Here is a 23,585-nt window from a genome sequence, read left to right as displayed (position 1 = left end):
GTCTTGGTTGTGGTAGTTTTTCAAAATTCTAATTTTTGTTATTGATCTAATAAATCTTTGTAATTTTTTCTATAAATTTGACTACCGATTTGATCATTTATAACACTAAATATTTTACAGTACTGCTCACCATGTGATGTGTGATAAAAACGAGAGTAGACTCCCAGTACTAAAGTGATTTCAGCATTTATTACAGGAAAAAGAAAGGGGCCTAAAGCATGGGGGCTTGCGGGCTAAATGGGAGCGTTCCTGTCGAGGATGCTGCAGCACCAGTGCTGGGCCATCTCCAGCAGCCATGTACCCGATGTTCCAGGTGGAGTGGCACAGCTTCCCTGGGTCCGTTGCCCCATTTTATCCTGTTTTTTTGACCTTTTGAATTGGTTTCTTTTTGGATCCTTCATTTGCATGAAGGTTTTAGGCGCTTGATTGGCCCATTACAGTTCTGTTCAGGGTGACTCATTTCGTTTGGGGGGTGGTGCACTTTACTTAGGTGTATTATGGTATAATGAAGTTGTTGGAAAAGAAATGAAATTTAGCAAAATATTTAATTATAGTGAGTCATGTGTGAACTGGTTTGTTAAAAAGTAGTTTTGTAGCCGTTGAAAGTGTGTGTTGGGTTTTGTGTGTTACCTAGCAGGTAGTCTTAGGGATTTAATAAATAATTAAACTAGTGCAGGAAAGTAAGAATGCTAACCTGTCTGGAGGCAGCATACAATGCTCTTAGAATAAGATAAGCAGAGGATTAATGATCTTGTTTGTGAACCAAGGAATGTATCACAAGGGGTGTGTGACCAGGCAAGGGGAACGGAGAACTGTTTCTTAGAGACTAGGCAAGGGGAACGGGGAAACTGTTTCTTGGAGACTTTGTTATGAATTGCATGTATAAGAGGGAAGCACCCATATGTGAATTTGGGGGCTGGGATTTTGGGACGTGAGTCCCTCAGTTCCCCGGGCCCTTAATAAAGCACCCACAAAACTTATCCGAGTTTTGTGTCATTTATCAATCGGGCAACAAAGTGAAGGGAGACGACCATCCGATTGATGAGCATCGAACTCCGATTTATTGCTCCAACATGCACATTTTATAACCGTGTTAATTAAGTTCATACATATTGCAAAACCTGAGCTCATCATTGGCTACAGATCACACACCAACCCCTCCTTTTGTTTTCAATACCTGTGGTTTGTTACTGAGACCAAGACTTGTTTTTCTCTTCCTGTTATGAACGGTTCTCAAGGCCTCCATGTTTGTCACTTTTGCTTTCCCATACTATCCAAGGACAAAATATTTACTTGTTATTAAAAAACAGCCTGAGAACTCTGCTGTTTACAGAAGCGTGCCTGAGAATTTTGTTGTTTACAGGAACAGGCTTGAGAATTTGCTGCTTACAGCAGCCTTTTACATTTCCATCAGCTGTATATTTTCATGGCCTCTTTCTATGAGCCATGTTTGAACAAAGCTCTCCACACTTCCCCCGTTTTTTTCTTTTTGCGCAAGGAGGTTAGTTTGCCAAGTTTTCTCTATCATCCTACCAACCATATTTTGAATAAAATTACAAAGACAAGGTAAAATAAGTAAAAGCATTAAAAGCACACCTAATATCCCTATAGCATACATCACAAGGTTCCTCAGCCACGGTCCAAGTCCCAAACTCTTAAGCCATTCATCAATTCCCAATCCTTCTTCTTCTTTGAGATTGTGAAGTCCTTGCTGTAACTCTTTTATCTTAGCATGAATAGATATAGAGTGATCAGATAAATTCATGCAGCACATCCCTTCAAACTGTTCACATCCGTGCCCTTGTGCTAAAAGCGGCTCTATATTGCAAAACAGCATGATTAACACTTTGTACATCTGCGGTTAACATATCTAAAATTTGTGACATCTTGTTTAAGTCACCCTTGGCCCAGCACCCCAGTTGTTTTGCTAAGTTCATAGCTTTGTTTGCAGCACCTCCTGGCAAAATAGTTGAAACTACTACTTGCTTCAGCTCACTCCAGAACCATGGATCTCCTATTTGACTACAGTCTAAGTCATGTAAGCTACGCCTCTGTCTGCTTGCATTTTGGCTTAGTTGCATTAGTATAGATATATTGGGGTGAAATAATGGTAATTTACCCAAGTAACAAGGTCCACCCTGTGGCTGGGCTGGTATACCATTCCAGGCTCTGTCTCCACAAATTAAAAATATCCCTATGGGTAATTTCATAGGTGTCATGATACTAGAGCCTTTACATTGGTTGTAAAGTTGCTGGAACAGCGTGCCCAGACTTAGGGATGAATCTAGAGTAGCCCATGTTCCTCTATGCTGATTCACTTTTTGAAGATTTAAGGAATCAAAGCTGAACCATCCGCCACTTGAAGTGCTGGTCATACTGGCGTTTGCACTTCCGAAAAGATCCAAGTCCTCAGGAGGGGAGTGCAAAGGAGTATTAGGGGATTGGATTAGTAAACATTGGTGGTAGCCGTCACTCTGACTTGCAGTATACCCTTTTTGTGCGGGCAATTTAATGTTCGTCATATTGCGCATGCATAGATTTTGGTTATTAATAAGACTGCAAAATTCTCAAGGAGACCAATACTGGAAGTCCTACCAAGCATGTTCGAAATGGGTTAGTAACCCCTCCAAGGCTGAGACAAAGCGATGATTGGTTAATTTGTTTAGCAAGAGTTATCCATATATTATCTCTTGGTTGATTAAAGTGTGTTACCCCTACTACTCCAGCCACCACTGCACTAAGCAGTATAACTAAAATAAACCTCATTTTCCTGTTCTCTTTCTTGCTTTCTTTTTCTTATCAGCCTTTAACTTTACCACTCCTGACACTTGTAGTCTCCACTCCTGTAGTTCCTTAATGCAGTGATCTAATGCTTTATCAGGATCTCCTTTAACGGGTCCTACAACAGAACGCTGTGTTAAGGGCACCAATTTTCTACACCTTGCGGAGGCTATGTATGACCTACTTTGAGCATTAACCCCTTTTAAAATATACTGCACCTCCCACCAATAGTAAGCCAAAATTTTCTGTTCAGGAGACTCATAAAGATCTAAAGCTGAAGCTGTATTTAGCCCTGTCTGTCTCCTTAGTTCCCTTTGCCAATCACTGCCCCATGTGTGTTCATGGTCACAGGTGGTACACCACAAGTGCCAAAGCAATGACTGTTCTACCCAAAAGGTCCTACCACAACCCCCACAATATAGTGCTACCCAAGCGGCACAATCCGGGCTGCAGCACTCAAGGCAGTTCTCCCTTGCCGGTCCCCTTATGTGGAAAGATGATAAGGATTCAATGGTGTCAATCAGTTCCTTGGCCGTCCGGCAGCAGCGTGTCACGGCCCTGTCAATCACTTTCGAGTGTCCCTTCAGCTGTAGCAGTAGTGGTCGTAGGATCAGGGGCAGTTTCTTCTCCAGACGTTCCTTATCCCCTTCCGTGAGGTGGTCCACCAATCGCTGCATCAAGAACAGGTTTAGTCCACTTGGCAGGTACCCACAGTGCTCCTGCAGGGGTGGAAATACAGAGATATCCCCTTCCCCAGAACAGGACCTTAGCAGGATCCTTCCACAACCCTGTCTTGGGGTCCCTGTATCTTACCCATATTTCTTTTTTCTTCTCAGTAACCTCTTTTGGCTTATAGTGCAGTTCTGCCGGGGGTTGCCCTGCATCCCCAAATACACACAAGTGGTTGATCACAAACAAACTTTTTAGCAACCTTGCCTGGGGGTCAGTTACTCCCTCGTGTTTGGCTAAATACCTTTTCAAGGTACCATTTGCCCTTTCAATGATAGCTTGCCCTGTCGGGGAATTTGGAATGCCTGTAACATGTTCAATTCCCCAATTTGTTAAAAATTTCCCTATCCTCTGACTGATATAGGCAGAATCATTATCTGTCTTAATTCTTTTTGGTGTACCCATTACTGCAAAGCAACTATACAAATGCCTTTCCACATGTATTGCTCTTTCTCCTGTCTGAGCCGTTGCCCAAATTTATTTGCTATAGGTATCAATAGACACATGTACGTATTTGTGCCTGCCAAAACTAGGGACGTGTGTGACATCCATTTGCCATAACTCATTTGTTTGCAGGCCTCGTGGGTTTACTCCTAGGCCTAAACCACTACCCCCATTATGGTGACTACAAGTTGGACAGGCCATCACGATGGCTTTTGCTTCCGCGAGTGTTACCTTGAACTCTCTACTTAAGCCTTTTACATTTTGGTGAAACATTGAGTGGGCTTCTCGTGCCAATTGGTGATTTGACAGGGGTGTGTTTTGGGTTACAGTAACCAATTTATCTGCCCTATCATTCCCTTCTCCTAAACCAACATTCCATTTGTGGCTCCTAACATGAATTACAGCATAAGCGTGTTCCCTTGATCTTGTAGCTTTCTTCAGCTGCATGAACAGTTCGTACAGTCTCTGATTTTGTACCTCCTTTATGGAGGCATCTTCAATTCTTGCTACAACTCCTGCAACATACAAAGAGTCTGTAACAACATTCAATGGTTCCTTAAGCTGTGCCATTGCCCATACCACTGCTAACAGTTCCATGGTTTGAAAGCTGTCCACTGCCTCTGCTTGCAAAATCTGATGTTTCCATACTCCCTTTTCTTGCCAAGTTATTGCAGCAGTTCTTGACTTCCTGCCAGCATCTGTGAATTCAGTAATAGCATCTGGTATAGGGGAGTTTTCTTGCTTTGGGCAAGTTATCCAGTCCTAGTCCCCTATCCACTGAACCGAAGCTGGTCAAAGCTTGTCCGTTTCAATAGGGCAACATGCACCTAGAGTATTAAGCACGCTCCTAGTAGTAGAATTGCAATTTTGGAGATCACACTGCTTGAGTAATGCCCCCCTCATATATTCTGGTACCCCGGCCCTTTCGACTGCGGCAGCAGCTTTATCAATAAATGAGCCGAATGATTCTTCTCACCCTTGCTTAATTCCCATATACACTGGTACCCCTCCCGGCTCTTTTACCCTCTCTATAGCAAGCCTGACCAACCTCATCGCTTCCCGGCACTTCTCTTGCTGCAGCAAAGCTTGTGCTTCGGTACGAAGAAAAGGTCCCAAGCCCATAAGCTCATTCACAGTTATACCATGGAGAGGATCTCCCTGCTGTCGCTGTACCGCTACGCATTCATTTACAAGCCCCTGCCAATGAGCATTGAATAACAACAGCTGATGTTGAGTAAATATCAATTTAGCTATTCCCCGACAATCATTTACCAAGAGAAGACTGGTATCAAAGATATAGTCTAACTTTTTTTTGGCTGGCTCCCTTTTCACTCCAAATTGACTAACAGTGGACCTCAGCTGAGATAGTAATTTCCAATCAAGGGCTGTAATGGTAGCCTGCATGCCCCCTCCCTCCTGCAGATTGAATACAACAGGACAAGCTGGGGTTCGGGAAGGAATTTCTCGGAGGAGCAAAGTGGAAAACAAAACCTATTTATTGACAAGTAACAAAAGAACACTCCCCAACACAAGAAAAGGAAAGAAACAGACTGTGTATGGTGAGGGCACCAGGCTTCTCTTGCAAGCTCCAGGTGTCCTGGACGTCTCAGGTCAGGTCCGGAGCCGGTCCAGTATCTTCAGGGGAGGGTAAGAAAGAGGGAACAAAAGAAAAGAAAAAAAAACAGCTCAAAAAGCAGAAAGCAAGCAAGCAAAGCGGCTAGCCAAGCCAAGCAGCAAAAAGCCAAAAGCAAAAAGGCCTGGTCAAACACTCCCCCCCTCTCTTCCCCGCCCCGCCGCAGCAAGACGGCCGGGGGGGGGGAAGAGAGAAAAGGCACAGCTGCCAGACACAACACACGATATTGGGATAAAGGCTGTCAACCCACGACACTCCACCCCTTATCCCATATCGTGAATATACAATAAAAACTTTCATTTCACTTACTCACACCTTTGACACTTACACATTCCTCTCATATTACTTGCTCAGACCTTTGACACTTACAGTTTCCTTCTGTCTCACATTCAACAAACAATGACATTCTTATATGAGTCTCATCCCACAATCAGGTCTCCCTGAGGTACACACCGTGTTGTTCCATCTTTCTGCATTATCCACCATGTATAACCTGGTCCTTGAGCAAAGACAATCCCACGGATGGGTTTGTCTGTACTCGAGGCAGGGTTGATCCATACTGTCTTTCCCAACAAACCTCTGACATGGGCCACTGGGGCTTTATCCCCATCTACTATATTAAGGAGCTCAGACTGAGCAGGACCTGCTCGGTTGGTGGAACCTCGAGTGTTAACTAACCAGGTAGCCTTTGCCAAATGCTGCTCCCAGTTTTTTAAAGACCCCCCACCCAATGCTTTTAAGGTGGTTTTTAACAATCCATTATACCTTTCCACCTTCCCTGCAGCTGGTGCATGATAGGGGATATGGTATATCCACTCGATGCCATGTTCCCTAGCCCAAGTATTAATAAGATTGTTTTTAAAATGAGTCCCATTATCTGACTCAATTCTCTCGGGAGTACCGTGCCTCCAAAGGACCTGCTTTTCAAGGCCCAAGATAGTGTTACGGGCTGTGGCATGAGACACAGGATAGGTTTCCAACCATCCCGTGGTGGCTTCTACCATGGTTAGTACATAGCGCTTGCCCTGGCGGGTCTGAGGCAGTGTGATGTAATCAATCTGCCAGGCCTCCCCGTATTTGTACTTAGACCACCGCCCCCCATACCAGAGGGGCTTCACCCGCTTGGCCTGCTTAATGGCAGCGCACGTCTCACAGTCACGAATAACCTGAGAGATACTGTCCATGGTTAGATCCACCCCTCGGTCTCGTGCCCACTTATAGGTGGCATCTCTACCCTGGTGGCCTGAGGCATCATGGGCCCATCGTGCTAAGAATAACTCTCCCTTATGCTCCCAGTCGAGATCTATCTTCAACTCCCCTATCTTTGCAGCCTGATGTACTTGCTGGTTGTTTTGCTGCTCTTCATTAGCTCTACTTCTGGGGACATGGGCATCTACATGGCGAACCTTCACAGGTAACTTCTCTAACTGAGTAGCGATATCTTTCCACTCTTCCGCAGCCCAAATTGGTTTTCCTCTTCGCTGCCAGTTCGCCTCTTTCCATCTCTTCAGCCATCCCCATAGAGCGTTGGCTACCATCCAAGAATCGGTATACAAATAGAGCCTTGGCCACTTCTCTCTCTCTGCAATACCTGGGGCCAGTTGAATAGCTTTGATTTCAGCAAATTGACTGGATTTGCCTTCTCCTTCAGTAGCCTCTGCAACTCGTCGAGTGGGACTCCATACAGCTGCTTTCCACCTCCGCTTCATCCCTATGACGCGACAAGAACCATCGGTCAATAGAGCGTAACGCGTTTCTTCTGCTGGTAACTGATTGTATGGCGGAGCTTCCTCAACCCGGGTCACTGGCTCTTGTTCCTCATCCGCGACACTAAAGCTTTCACCTTCGGGCCAATTTGTAATTATTTCCAGGATCCCAGGGCGATTTAACTTCCCAACTCGAGCGCGCTGCGTAATGAGGGCAATCCACTTACTCCAAGTAGCATTGGTGGCATGGTGGGTAGAGGGAACCTTTCCTCTGAACATCCATCCCAGCACTGGTAGTCGGGGTGCCAGAAGGAGTTGTGTCTCTGTACCGATCACCTCCGAGGCGGCTTGGACTCCTTCATAGGCGGCCAAGATTTCTTTTTCTGTTGGGGTATAGTTATCTTCAGACCCCCTGTAGCTCCGACTCCAAAATCCCAATGGCCGGCCTCGGGTCTCGCCAGGCACCTTCTGCCAAAGGCTCCAGGACAGACCATGGCTCCCGGCTGCAGAGTAGAGCACGTTCTTCACATCTGGTCCCGTCCTGACTGGACCAAGGGCTACAGCATGAGCGATCTCCTGCTTGATTTGGATGAAAGCTTGCTGCTGCTCAGGGCCCCAATGGAAGTTGTTCTTCTTGCGGGTAACCAGATAAAGGGGTCTCACAATCTGACTATACTCAGGGATGTGCATCCTCCAGAAACCTATAGCACCTAAGAAAGCTTGTGTTTCCTTCTTATCAGTTGGTGGGGACATAGCAGTGATTTTGTTAATAACATCCGCAGGAATCTGACGCCGTCCATCTTGCCACTTCACCCCCAAAAACTGAATTTCTCGGGCAGGTCCCTTGACTTTGCTCTTCTTAATGGCAAATCCGGCTTCCAAGAGAATATGAATTATCTTCTCTCCTTTCTCGAACACTTCTATTGCCGTGTTCCCCCAAACAATGATATCATCAATATATTGTAAATGTTCCGGAGCCTCACCCTCTTCTAGTGCAACCTGGATCAGTCCATGACAGATGGTAGGACTGTGTTTCCACCCCTGGGGCAGTCGGTTCCAGGTATACTGCACTCCCCTCCATGTAAAAGCAAACTGAGGCCTGCATTCTGCTGCCAGAGGTATGGAGAAAAACGCGTTAGCAATATCAATGGTCGCGTACCACTTTGCTGCCTTGGACTCCAGCTCATACTGCAGTTCCAGTATGTCCGGTACAGCCGCACTCAGTGGTGGAGTCACTTCATTCAAGGCACGGTAGTCCACAGTAAGTCTCCATTCTCCGTCAGATTTTCGCACAGGCCAGATAGGGCTGTTGAAGGGTGAGTGGGTTTTACTGACCACCCCTTGGCTCTCCAGCTCTCGGATCATTTTGTGGATGGGGATCACGGCATCTCGATTCGTCCGGTACTGCTTGCGGTGCACTGTTGAGGTGGCAATTGGCACTCGTTGTTCCTCTACCTTCAAGAGTCCTACTGCAGATGGGTTCTCTGATAGTCCAGACAAGGTATTCAATTGTTTAATACCCTCTATCTCCACTGCAGCTATTCCAAAAGCCCACCTGAATCCCTTAGGATCTTTGTAATAGCCATTCCGGAGGAAGTCTATGCCCAAAATACACGGAGCCTCTGGACCAGTCACAATCGGATGTTCCTGCCACTCCTTCCCAGTCAAGCTCACCTCAGCTTCCAACAAAGTCAACTGTTGTGATCCCCCCGTCACTCCAGCAATGGAAACAGGTTCTGTCCCCACGTGTTCCGATGGCATTAAGGTACACTGTGATCCAGTGTCAACCAATGCTTCATAGTCTTGTGGCTCTGATGTGCCAGGCCATCTGATCCACACCTTCCAGAAAACCTGGTTCTCCCGTGCCTCTTCCTGGCTGGAGGCAGGGCCCCTCTAAGCCAGATTGTCCTTCTTTCCTTGGGCATATGCCTTAGAAGTTCCTTCAAGGGGATCAGACATGTCATCGTCATCAGCATACTTAACATCTCGGCTACGAGCGACCGGAGCTGCTATCCTTTTGGTGATACTTTCTCTTTTCTTCAAATCACACACCCGTTGTGCCAAAGCAGCGGTGGGTTTTCTGTCCCATCTCCTCATGTCTTCTCCAGACTCACGCAGAAAAGCCCATAACTCAGCCCGTGGGATGTACCTTCTCTCCCCATCAAAGGAGCGCCAGCGTTGGACACCAGGGCCTCTAATTTGTACAGCTGAGATTTGAATAAGGTCCTCCTTAATCTCTTTCCGGAGTTTCTTATGATTCTCCTCTATTTTGTCCTCTAGTTTCTGCAGTCGGGTTTCCACTGCTGCAATTCTGGCATGAGTTGGGCCATGCACAGCATCTGCATACGCTCGAAGCTTCTTTGCCATATCGAGCACAGTCTCATATGTATCATCCCGCTTCATTATTGCTAGGGCAGAAGCGTATTCAGGTGGCCCAAGTCGCACAAGTTTCCTCCACATTATAGGTGTGCATGGTACCAGGTCCGGATTCCTAGTTGTTGTATCATCTGAGAAAATGAGCTCTGCCACCGCCATCTCTCTCAGGCGTTGGATCCCCTGTTCTATGGTCTTCCACCGTGTCTGCTGCATATAGAGATCATCCGTACACAGGTATCGTTCTGCTACGCTTCTTAGGACCCGTTCCCAGAGGCTGTGAGGGTTAGCCCCCCTCATCATACCTTGATCGATGACAGGATCATGTGACAGGGATCCCAAATGCCTCGCTTCAGTACCATCCAAAATCGTAACCTCCCCTGCAGCATCCCAAAGGCAGACTAACCAACTAATTATAGATTCGTCAGGTTGTCGTCTGTAATCCTTTCTTAGGCCTCTGAGGTCCTTCAGAGAAAAGGAGTCAATATTAGCTCCAGATTCTGTGCCCCTTGATGTGGCCTCTGATTTTGGTGAGGGTCCTTCTCCTGCATCATCATCATCATCCTCCACCTTTTGATCAGTCTTGCCTTTACACTTTCCACCTCTTGTATTAGCTGCAACAGCCATGGGTTGGGGCCTATTGTCTGATTCAGCTGCTAGCCTGGAGCCTGGGATGTTAGCTGCAGCCTGGGTCACTGGGATAGTAACTAACTTATCTCCCTGTTCCCTTTCTGCTATCTGCTGCTCCACAGTATCTAGCAGAGTACGGTAAACAAACGCCAAGGCCCAGCTCACTGCAGTAACCCTTTCCTCCTTAGTATTACCATGGCACTTCTTCCTCAAATACTTTGCCACCTCGACTGGATCCTGAATTTGATCAGATGGAAAGTCCCAGTCTATAGGATCGGAAAATTCCTTTAAAGTCTGGCCCATGTCCTCCCATTTCCCACTCCAGTCAAGATTTTTCCTGCTTTGTTTTACTCCTAAGTCAGGAGTGTCTCTAGCCCCTCTAGAAATCTCAGTCTTCATTTTATACACACTCCAGACAGTATAGAAAAGGCTTAATAAATTAAATGCCAGAAAGATGGTTTCTTTCAAACTCAGGGGAAATTCAGTATTTTCTAATAGAGATGTCAACAATGTGGAGGACAAGAAGGAAGACAAAGGCTGAAAAGCCCCTTCCCCTTCTTCTCCCCAAACAAACTGAGTACACAACCATAACAGCAATCCATACATTCCTGAAATAAAGTCCAGCATTTTTATCCGACACATCATCACACATAAGACCAGCACAATGACTATTCTGGTTAGTGCCCCCCGCTTACAAAAGCTACTTATTAGGGACAACATCAGAGCTATTTTTGGGTAAGGAAATAACCCCAGGGACCACAAAAGTATTAAAACTTCAAAAACCCCTAGGGACCAGAAATACCGGCAAGCTTCCACTCCAAATGACATTATGAATCACCAATATGTCCACCAAAATAGCAAAAACCAAAATATTACTGTTATAGGTTTTTTTTCCACTGTTTTTTGGCCTCCGTTTCCCGGCCAACGCACCAAAAAGTATATTGTCCTGGTTTAGGACAAATTAGGGGAAATCTCCAAAAGGGAGCCCCCCAAACAAAACAAACCTCCAACCACCCCTCCCCCAACACCGGGTTCAGGAAGGAATTTCTCGGAGGAGCAAAGTGGAAAACAAAACCTATTTATTGACAAGTAACAAAAGAACACTCCCCAACACAAGAAAAGGAAAGAAACAGACTGTGTATGGTGAGGGCACCAGGCTTCTCTTGCAAGCTCCAGGTGTCCTGGACGTCTCAGGTCAGGTCCGGAGCCGGTCCAGTATCTTCAGGGGAGGGTAAGAAAGAGGGAACAAAAGAAAAGAAAAAAAAACAGCGCAAAAAGCAGAAAGCAAGCAAGCAAAGCGGCTAGCCAAGCCAAGCAGCAAAAAGCCAAAAGCAAAAAGGCCTGGTCAAACACTCCCCCCCTCTCTTCCCCGCCCCGCCGCAGCAAGACGGCCGGGGGGGGGGAAGAGAGAAAAGGCACAGCTGCCAGACACAACACACGATATTGGGATAAAGGCTGTCAACCCACGACACTGGGTAGCAGCGCTGATAACCTCGTCATCCCCTTTCTCCATGGCTTCTCTTGCCAGTGCAGCCCAAGCCCCCCTGCGCTCCCTCGCAATAGCCTCCGCTAGGTTGTTTTCCACCCCAGGGATCGGCTCATTGATTTGCGGGAGCTTATCAGGTGGTTTTGGCCGCGACTCCTGCTCTTCAGGGGGTGCAGAAGGTTCAGAAGCGCGCTCTATACCCAGTCCCGCCGAAGCAGAGGAGGACAGTGAGGCAGGCAAAAACACCATCCTAACTGCAGGGACTAGGGGAGTACCCGCGTCCTGATTATAATCTTTATTACGGCCATGTGCAGCTGTTGCCTGTTCGGCCGCTTTTCTCTCGGCTTGATGTTGTAAGAGCTCATTGTGAACCACCCTCCATATTTTACCTAACTTCTTGGCAGTTTTATCATCCTCTAAAGTAGCCTCCCCCAATAAATCACCGAATTTATGCCACTCTGTTAACTCGTGAACAGTGTGGGGATTAATAAAAACTCCCTTAGCGTACTCATAGGCCAAAAGCCCTGGTAAATCCTTTTGCAAATCTATTCCCCCAACCTGCCGTTTTTGTAAAAAGGCAGTAAATAAATCATATGCTGCTTGCCTCTCCATACCTAAATCGTCAGCGCTGTTTCAGCTCTTCAAGGTTGCGGCCGCACGTATCGGCCGGGCTCATCTCTACGTCACCCAGGGCACGGCGTGTCTCAGCTTCTTTTTTCTCCTTTTTTCTTAGGCTTATCTGCCGTCTTGGCTGCTTCAGGACCCGACCCGGTTCTTCACTCCTCCGTGGTCTGTCGCCGTATCAGGATCGGGGGTCACCATTTGACAGAAGTGAAGGGAGACGAGCACATCCTATTGATGATCATCGGTCTGAAATTTATTGATCCAGCTTACATACTTTTATAGTAGTGTTAATTAAGCTCATACATATTGCAAAAGCTGAGCTCATCATTGGTTACAGATTACATGTCAACCCCTCCTTTTGTGGCTACTTTCTCAAAATACTTGTGGTTTTCTTGTTGAGACTAATACTTGTTTTTCATCCTGCTGTTGACTACATTCAAGGGCACCATATTTTTCACCGTATTTTTCTTGTTATCTGCTCAAGGACGTAGTGTTGTTGTTTTTCTCGTAAGGAAAAAGGCTGAGAACTTACTGCTTACGGCTGCTTTTTACTGCTTAACCAGCTGTATATGATCATGGCCCTTTTCCTCAAGCCACGTCTGCGCAAAACTCTCCGCACTCCTATTAGGCTTTTATTTGAGCCTTTACACAGTGAAAAAACATTTCATGAAAATGCTTAATACCTCTTTCTCCTCTCTCTTCTCTCCCTGTTACAGTGCCCAGGCTTTGCAAACCGTGTTTCAGTTAATGATGCCTAAGCAAATGTATGAGCACTTCAAGGGTCATGAATTTGTTTCATATATCAACTGGAGTGAGGATAAGGCAGCAGCAATCCTGGAAGCCTGGCAGCAGATAAATGTGGAGGTAAACCAGACAATAACCGAAATGTCTTGCTATATAACTTTACTAAGATTCACTGCCTTTAGTTGTGGCTTTTTATATTTTTTTCTCTAAGGAAAATGCTAAACTAAAACTGAGTGTTGTGTCCTGGTTTTAAAGTTATCCTTATGCTGCAACAAACTATTTTAAAAGGCTGATTTCTTTTTTTTTTAATTAAGAAGCTGCTTGCTTACTCACATATGAGAAGCCATGAAGGTTTTACTGTTTGCTAGACCTTGGATTAAAGGCAAAACTCATCTCATACAACAGCAAATCAAAGACAGAGTTATGGAAAGAAGAATGTTTTGGATGAACTGTGAATGCAGTGGCCTTTAATGAAGACGCAAATTCTTGTTTGATAATCAGTAGCTTGCAGGAAATAATTACCAAAAATAAATATTTCATGTAGCCTCAGTGAAATCTCTGTTATAGGGTGTGTGCTTTAATAGGAACACTAAGGCAAATGTAGTTGATTTCAGATATGTGCTGTAGAAGATGATGATGGGCTTTTTTCTTAGCCACACTAGGTTTTATTTTTATTTCTATAGGTTGTTTATCAAAGTGTTGCACAAAACTCTACTCAAAAGGTGCTTTCCTTTACTACAACTACCTTGGATGATATTCTAAAGTAATTTTCTGATGTCAGTGCAATTAGAGTAGCTAGTAGCTACTTGCTGATGGTAAGAAATTAAATTCTATTTATTAATTCACTCCAATAGTATACCAGGGCTCAAATGGCTAGCTTCTTGTTACCAGTCAACACTCCATAACATTTTCAGAATACTTAAAATAAAAATTGCAATTCATAAACATTTGCCTCGGGATTGTCACCTATCCCTCTATGTGGCATCTCTAATATGTCTGTTCTCTTTAAAACCACTTGTAAGCTATATATATTTTTGGGCGAGCTAGCCAGTAGGGAAGGATCCATTCTAATCCAATCCTTACTTTGCTTTCAGCTTGCCTATGCCTGTTTAACAATGCTGCAGTGGGACTGTGCAAAGTCTCAGGGTGCTGTGGGGCTGGCAGGAATCTTCTTGGTTGCTCTCTCAGTGGCTGCAGGACTGGGTCTGTGTTCATTGATTGGAATTTTCTTTAATGCTGCCACAACTCAGGTATTAAGGAGCCAAAAGTCTGCTGCTAAATTACAAGAACTTTGTTAGTAAATAAACACATCTGGATTGATATTTGACGAAAAACATAAGTTGAGAAAGATACAAGTAAAAATAGAAAAATCAAAATACTTTCTCCTATCTAGTAGCTTGTACTGTAAGAAATTAAGAGAACGTGCTGCCAAATGATTTTAAGAAAAAGGCAGGTATCCTGCAGTTTAATTATGTAGATTCTAGGATATTTGTTTTTCTGTCTCAATATGAGTGCAAGCATCTAGTTGCACACAAAAAAAAATGCAAGTTTTTCCCTTACATCTGAAAATATCAGGATGTTCAACTTCTGATAATATTTTGAAGATAGCTTGAAATATTATGTTATTCTTTTCCTACCAAAAACTTGAATTATTTTTAGTGAGGTTTTGTACTTGTAAATTATATACTGCAAGTTTCTCATTATTTTTTCAGAATGAAAGTTAATAGCTGTATTGCATCATATCAATTTTCATTTTAGCCTTGGAGTTCTGTTCAGAATGAAAAGCAAAGGTTATTTTGATTAGGTAATGACTAGCTAATGGTAAATCATAAGAATAATATAAAAGTGTTACTGTTTTTTTTGCTTGTTTTGTTTCTTCCTAAAGGTTTTTTCCTTTTCTTGCTCTTGGAGTTGGTGTAGATTATATATTCCTTCTGGTACATACATTTAGGGAAACAGGGCAGAATAAGAGAATTCCATTTGAGGTAATGAAAAAATGGGGTGTTGGGGGACAATAAAATAATAAGTAAAAGAAAAATCCTCGAAGAGGAAAATAAACCTAGAATTAGTTAGTAATTATTTTTAGAAAATCTTCTGTTCTAGACATCTTTGTCCTAGGGCCTGGTGTTTTTTCCTTTTATTTATAATTAACCATGACATTCACATATTCGCATAATGCAATCTAAGATCCTACTCACTTTTTTAATCTTTTAGTTTTATTGACACTTTTATTGTCAGTCCAGAGTTTCATATCCAAAGCACAAATAATTTAAAAGCAATATATATTTGTCAGTTTTGTTTTGTACAAGTAATGTCTTCCATGTGCTTTTTTCATTTGGTTTGGCATGCAGGCAATAAAAACCCATTGTGCAGTAACCTTCATATGCTTCAAAATAACCTACTGCATTAGGAAAGGGTCCTATGTTTGATTGTCTCTGGCTTTTTTGTGGTTCCTGGGATTTCTGTCTGTTGGGTTTTTTTCTTACATGCCTTTTTAACACATTATGTATCTACACTGTTAATGCATGTTACTTTTCAATGAAAAATGTTAAGAACAACAAGTGACTGCACTAATACAAAACACATCCTACTTAATTGATGTATTTGATATCATATCAGTATCCATTTAGCTTTGACTTTTAGAGCCAGTGTCATCTTTGATAATGTTTGCTGCCCTCAAAAAATCTAAGCACTTAATACGTTATCTGCTTTTCTCCTGGACAGTGCACTTAGTATATTTTTTACTCTTGCAAACTGTCAAGTGCATATTTTTATTCAGAATTTCCTTGTAATAGTTTTCACTGTTACCATGTTATATCTGTAGGATGATCCCTTCATTTGCAGGACATTACCGTATTCATTTGACTTTGTTTTACAGGACAGAACAGGTGAATGCTTGAGGCAAACAGGAGCAAGTATAGCCCTCACATGTATCAGCAATGTTACTGCTTTCTTTATGGCTGCCTTAATCCCTATTCCTGCTTTATGAGCATTTTCACTCCAAGTAAGTTTTAATGTTGTTTTGTTAGCTCTTGTAGATAGTGTAATTGTGAAAATGAATGATAATGTTAGACCATGTTCAGTGCTTCTGCAGTTCACTCAACCAATATGGGATCACTGTTTAGTATAGTTCTTGATGATAACCAACTGCTTTCTCCTCTTGATTCTACTCCCCCCATTTCTCACACCTTGAGTCTTTCACATCCTGTACATAGGTGAAAGAGTATCCTGCCCCATCTCAACTAAGTTGAGTGCAAAAACCAAGAAGTATGCAACTAAGCAGAAACAAGTCTCTGGCAAGATTTGAATTCTTAAGGCAGTCTAGACCAGTATTCTGTACTCTAGTTTACACTATCACATTCATAAGTAAAAATTTATTCCTTTCACTGAGGTTTGTCCAATTTGCTGCTATTAAAAACCATAATCTAAGTTCAATGACAGCAGCAAAAATACATGTGCTACATTAATAATTACCGATGCAGTTTGTTCTTTTTCCCAATGTAATTTTAGCAAAATGTTGGAGAAAATTTCATCAATAATTTTCTGTTCTATTCTGTTTTGAGAGAAAATGTGATTTTTCTGTGCTGAAGCATGTATTTCCTGACACAACTGGTAAGTGAGCCTACCAAGGGAGGTGCCTCACTGGACCTGCTGTTTATAAACAGAGAAGGGCTGGTGGGAGATGTGGTGGTCAGAGGCTATCTTGGTGTCTGCCAAGGAAGATGCGAACCTCCCTTGGAATAGAAAATGTGACCCCCTTCCCTCCCAGTTATTATAACTCCAAAATTATGGAGCTTTCAGGCAAAGATATGGGAAAAGGAATAATAGTTGTTTATAGTGTGTATATAATAACAAGACAAACAAACAACAATGGCAGCAACAACAAACAAAACCAGAAACCCAATAACAGCCTTCTCTTGACTGTCAAGCACCTTCCCTTTGGTGTAGTTATGGTCACAGCCAGCAGGGGCACTGTTGGCACTGGGCAGGGCAGGTGCATTGATTCCCCTTATGGCTGCAGGGGGCACTGCTGCACGAGTTCAGTTGCATCTCCCTCACGTGGTAATGGCAGGAGGGTTGGATGGAGAAAAATGGGCTGCAGCAGGAACCTCGGAGCGGTGGCTGGGATGGCAGAGGCAGGCACACTCCCTGGGGTAGCAAACAAAATGTCACAGAAAACTCCGCAACCTTAGCAGGAGCCGCAGGAGTCGGGCAGATACGGAGTATTGGATTAGAGTGTAGTGAGAAAGCCCGAGGCAGCGGCAGAAAGCAGCAGGGCTGGGCAGCAACAGCCGGGCTTCTCCATAGCAGATGCCGCACGCAGCTGGGGAAATGTACCCCCTTGGAAGGGGGATGGGGTCATGGTCCCGGGTTTTTCCCTGAGGCACCCAAAAAGATGGTGAGAGTCCTTTCCAATCAGATCAGATGTTAATAAGGTCCCAGTTCAACAACTGTTCTAACAAGGAAAGGTTCACCCATGGTAGGAAAAGCAATGGGAGGACAAATGCTCCATAGTGGCAGCGAATCCTCTGGGCAGTGACCACACACCGGCTGTCCCTCCTCCAATGCTGAGAGAGAGAGAGCTAGAAGCAGCACTTGGCCCCTTCCCCCCTGCCCAAAATCTCACAGCAACTCTGCCCTTCCCAAGAGAAAACCCCTCATATAGGAGATTAGCCAGCTGCATCCTTCCCCCTCCTCCTCCCAGCCACATCTTTTGTTCTCTTAAGTATTGGTAGTAATTGTCTCATAGCAACAGATGGGACAAAATTCCATGAGGGAAAGAAAAAAAGGAAAAATCCCAATCTCCAACACTTGGGCATAGCTACCAGGAAATTATAGTTTTCAATTCTTGGTGAAGTAAAGAAGGGGGTCAGCAAAACCACTGCTTAGGACTTATGGAGGGCAGACTTTGGCCTGTTCAGGACACTGGTTCAGAGATTCCCTTGGGAAACAGTTCTTAAAAACTAAGGGGTCAAGGAAGGCTGGGCATACTTTAAAAAGGAAATCTTAAAGGCATAGGCGCAGTCCCTCCCTATGTGCCAAATGATGAGCCAGCAGGGAAGAAGAGTGGCCTGGAAGAACAGGGAGCTTTTGTTGGAGGTCAGGCTAAAAAAGAGAGTTTATGACCTTTAGAGGAAGGGACAGGTAACTCAGTGTTATAGATGGATAATGAGATTATTTGCTCTCGCAATTAAGGGATGAATATTGTGTGACTGTTATAAATGATCTAATTGAGAGCCAAATTTATAAAAATTTGACAAAGATTTATTAAGTCAATTAAAAAATAAAAAATTTGAAAACCTTCCCACAACCAAGACAGCGTCAGCCCCGGGAGCAGCCGCTGGATGCCCTTTTGGGATCTGGCTGACAGAGTGGCCGCGTTCCCCCGAAAGGTACACCCCGAATGCTTCCAGCAGCTGGTTTATATACAGTTTATTCCACCTGAGGCAGAGATGACCACATAGTTCTTTGTCTCTCTTGGCATGTAAACTTGGGTCCATACATGTGTAGAATCAGACAGTGTCCACAGCCCAGACGAATGTCTGAGTATTCCAGAGGAAGAACTATTCACATGTAGTAGGTGATGCCATCTCAAGTCCAAGTGCAAGACCTCGTGGGCTTCCTGAGATGTCCCATTCATCATCACCCAGGAAATTCCAGATGATATCTCCCAGGTGTAGAGTAAATCGACTCCAGCCTGTCTCTTGCCTCTGATAATGGCCATGGCTCAGAGCTACTCTGTTCATATGTGAACAGGGTTTGATTTTATCTTAACTCTGTCCCGGAACTAGTAACAATATGAATAGCTTCTGTTCCTGGACAGGGTGGTTTCACAAGCATATGTTTAACCTTCACCAACATTTTATACACAAACATAGGTTTAAGCTCTACTAATATTTTATACATACATATGCCTATTTCTTATAGCATGAATTATTTCTACTACATATAACAGTGACTATTAAGAGAAGCTTTATTGATTTTTAGTTATGCTATTGTAGTTTAGATGTCTTCTGTTCTCCCCATAGTTCCCTTCCTCCCCTCCCCCTCACCGTATTGTTGCCATCAGACAGCCTGGGTTGCCTAGGAGAGGTAGAAAGAAGGCGTGTACATGTGCCCCTTACATGGGGCAGTTGGGAATGCAAAAGCTTGTTGCTAAGGAGGCATGGCATGACAACACCTGACCCTCCAATCAAGTTACAAGAAAGCAGTCTCCACCTGTAAATAGCAAAGAAGAGTTAACTGACAGACTTTAGGAGGGGCCAGGGTGGGCTGATGCAACCCCCAGGAGTATAAAAGACTGAGCATCCATCTTGAAGATGAACCGGCCACATGGTAGGCAGCCATGAGGGCAGTTCTCAGCGCTGCAATTTTTCCTTATTTAGTCCTTTTGTTGAATTTTTATTAAGGTTTAATTAACCTTTTAAAATTTTTAAAGTGAGCAGTTGTCTCTCACATCAGGAAGAGTAAAAGGATGTCATTAGTTCAGGCATGGAGGGGGCATTGCTGGGAACAGCAAGGGCAATTTAAACATCTTTAAAGGAGCTTGGCAAGGAAGTTTGCCAGGCAGGGTGAGCAGGCAGAGCTCCTCTCTAACCATCTGGAAGGAGCCAATAGAGACAGGTAAACAGACTCAGTGGCTAGTGGAGAAGATCATTAAGACATCCTTTCATTCCCAGCCTTATTAGCATACTAGCATAAGCTTTCTCATTTATGGTGTTGACATGCCGTAAAGCTCGATCTCCTGTAGCTGCTAGAGTCACTGACCCAGCCACGTCAGAGGCCTCCAGCCAGACAGACCTGCTGATGGGAAATGCAGCTCTCCAGGTCATAGGTTGCCGGGATTGTGTGATGCCTCTGTGAGACTGGGGCAGACAAGCAGATCTTTTGCAGAAGGTGTACTGTGGTTGAGGACCTGTGTTGCCAGGTGAAGGAGCTACAGGAGGAAGTGAATAGGTTATGTAGTATTTGAGGGAACGAGCAAGAGATTGGGTATTTTCAGAGGTGCTACAGTCTCAAGACTCTCAGGAGTCTCAAACCTCCATTGTAGTGGAGAAGTAGGGGGACTCAGAACCCTGTACGGTCAAGAGACTGTTAGTCAAGGATTTGTTGAAGATGAAGGCTAGAAGCAGGTCCCTGCACAAACCAGGAAGAAAGTTCCTCCTTCTTCTCAGAACTTGACAAGTAGGACTGGCACCTTCTACAATAAGTATGAGGCTCTGGAACTAGAAGGCCAGACAACTGATGAGATGGGCAAAAGTCCTTCTGGGATAGAGGGGCCTCCTAAAGCAACCCCAACTATATGCACATCGCGACTTCCTCTGTTAATAAGAGAAGGGTAGTTGTAATAGGAGATTCCCTTCTAAGGGGAATGGAGGGCCCAATATGCAGACCGGGCCCAACTCATATGGAAGCCTGCTGTGTCGCAGGGGCTTGGATAAGGGACACTACTGGGAAACTCTCCAGTCTAGTATGGCCCTCTGATTACTAATTGGTATTGGTTCCTAAAGTGACAAGATAACAAAAAGAAATCCAAGGGCAATCAAAAGGGATTTCAGGGCCCTGGGATGGTTAGTTGAAGGATCAGGAGCACAGGTAATGTTTTCTTAGAGCCTTTCAGTAGCAAAGAAAAATATTGAAAGGAACAGGCAGACCCATCAGGTCAACACATGGATCTGAGGCTGATGTCACTAGAAAAATTTGGGGGTTTTTTGACCATGGGATGTCTATTCAATGACTGGTCTACTAACACCTGACAGGATGCACCTTTCTCAGTGGGGAAAAAGGGTTCTAGAGCAGGAGCTAGCAGGGCTTGTTTTTAGAGCTTTAAATTAGATTTGAAGGGGGAAAGGGACAAAACCAGTCTTGCCGATGACAAGCAATGGGATGGCACACCAAAACCTGAGGAACTGAGCACTAGTGGGATCCCTCAATATGCTCCACAAAGTGTTGGCTATAATGAACTGCACTTGAAATGTTGCTATACCAACACACGCAGCATGAGAAACAAACAGGACTAGCTCAAAGCTTTGACCCAGTCTCAGAGATATGACATTACTGTCATAGGCAAAACCCGGTGGGATGAGTCCTGTGACTGGAATGCCCTGCTAGATAGGTCCAGGCTCTTCAGGAGGGATAGATAGGGCAGAAGAGGCAGAGGGTGGCACTGTATGTGATAGAAGGATTAGAATCTATAGAGCTCACAGTTGGCAGTGGTACAGTTGAGAATCTCTGGGTAAGAATCAAGGGGCAGACAAATGTGTTAGGTTACAATGTAGAATGTAACCAAAAGTATTTATTCTATTGACATCTACATCAGCTGTTGAGATAGAGAGGCAGTGTTCTTTATATTCTCCATGAGTCAACCCTGATAACACCCTCTGAGGGGCTATCTCCACTAATGGGCCATCAAGGTCTCCCAGCATGACTCATAGAATTCCATCATCTTATTGTGAGATGCTCTGCCCAGCGGGAGGAACCAAACATTCCTACCTGTATATAATCAGAGGCTTGGAACACCACAAACAACACTATCCACTGCATTCCCAGAGGACAAGAGCTCCATAACCATAGCTGGACCTCCAAGGAAGACCAGACCTTTCTACAGGATCACCACTTATACAGAACCACATCCATCACTCCAACAGGACTGTAGCCACCATTTAATCAGACTGCTGCCACCATCCTGACTGACAGGGTGTCAGGTCATATTCTGACTCTGTCAGTTTAAGCCAGTGTTTCTGTACTATTGCCTTTATTTTAATTTTCCTATTAAATTGTAGTTCTGACTTGGAATCTCCCACAGGTTTGCTTTCAAACTAGTACATATTTTGGCACCCAGTGTGAGGCAGTCCTGGGAGAAGTCAGAATTAAAATTCTGTACTACAGAAACCACCTATTCACCATGATGTTCAGTGTCTTTACATAGGTACTGTACCTTGCTCTCTATGTTTTTCCCCACATGGGGAACCATTTGCTGACTTTGATGCTCCATTTGAAAACAGGGAATGGTATGCAAATTGCTTTATTGGTTTATTATGTCTATTGCATTATGACTTCCAAGGCTATGAACACCATCCAGAATATATTTTCAGTTCAGTTCTCTTGTCCTAGTCTGGGCTGCTACCTCTGGGGTCGCCTACACAATCTCACCCAGCCCCTGAGGGGAAGAGTACGGAGTGTTTTTTTCCAGCCTTTCAGGCCTGACACAGCGGGGTTTGAAAATATTGAGTTTCCTCTGGATGTCAAGGACAGCATAATCTTGTTATCAGTTCTGCTTTCTCTTTTCTTTACAACCTGCACTGTGTATACCATGCTTAGAGTCAGAACAGTGCTCAGTGTGGCACAGCATCCTCAGGATGAGGAGGAGAAAAGCAGCAAAGCAACAGGCACCATGTCTATGCAAACTGTCACAGAGAGAAAAGGAACCAAAGGAACAGTCGATGTGTCCACACAAACCATCACTGAGCCCAGACAGCCTAAGTGGGTAGCAGTTGCCCCCATTCAGAAAAAGAAATCAAAGAGCAAATCAGTCCACATAGTGACTGACAAGGAGGTGGCTGGACATTCGCACCCAGCAGAAGAGACAGAGATCATCACTCACTCTCTACCCCTGGGTGAGCGGCATGACTTGCAGAGGGAGTTCACCTGCCAGACAAATAAGTCCATCCTGACCTGGCTGCTCCACATCTGGAACACTGCAGCGTATGACACCATTCTGGATGGAAGTGAGGTCAGGCAACTGGGAAACTGGGATCCCTGTCCCGGGATGTGGTCATTGACCAGGGGATTAGGAGAACCCAGGAAACTCAGCCTCTGGTGGTGACTGCTGGTGAGTGTAAGAGATAGATAGTGTCCTGGGGTGATGTTATGATACTGTATTCCCTATCGTCTGCTTTATGCCCAGACATGGGTCTTGTACCTTTAACCTAGATCTGGAAGGGTGGGGGAACTGGTGGAATTCTTTTGGCATTTTTATTCGCACATCCTCCCCAGGCTCTCTCTCGGCTGTATTTTCTAGCACAGAAAAAGGGAGGATGTCTTTGCTTTTTAGCTAGCTTCTTGTTCGTTAGCTGAGGCAAGAAGTTTTCCTAGGACTGTGGCTTCTTCTTCTGGAACTATTCAGCTTTTCTCTGGTCCAAAACACCAGAACATCACTGGGGGCCCCTCATGCCACGGCCCAGAGGCCAGCTCCGGATCCTGGAGAGAACCAAAACACACCTACAGAAAGGACTCTGACTCTACCAGCTCTTCTCCACAACGAGAAGATTTATTATCTAACATTATTCTTTTTTGTTTTTTTTCCGTGCCTGTGATCACCCTGCTTATTAAATAAACAGGTTTTTTTCACCTTCCTCCAAGCCTGCTTTGGGGGAGGGGCTGCTGAAACCTTCTTACCCGTTAGAGGAGACACCCTTTTCAGGACAGTTCCTCC

At 44.5% G+C, this 23,585-nt stretch overlaps 1 pseudogene; it reads left to right on the top strand.

Annotated features, from left to right (window-relative positions):
• Positions 1 to 7,300: 7,300 nt before the first annotated feature.
• LOC131095414 (protein patched homolog 1-like) overlaps positions 7,301 to 23,585 on the top strand; it is a 198,112-nt pseudogene continuing 181,827 nt past the window's right edge.

This window comes from Melospiza georgiana, chromosome W, assembly GCF_028018845.1.
Source record: "Melospiza georgiana isolate bMelGeo1 chromosome W, bMelGeo1.pri, whole genome shotgun sequence".
Classification (NCBI taxonomy): domain Eukaryota; kingdom Metazoa; phylum Chordata; class Aves; order Passeriformes; family Passerellidae; genus Melospiza; species Melospiza georgiana.
Note: the sequence above shows the minus strand (reverse complement) of the source record. Positions and strands in the feature narration are given on the sequence as shown.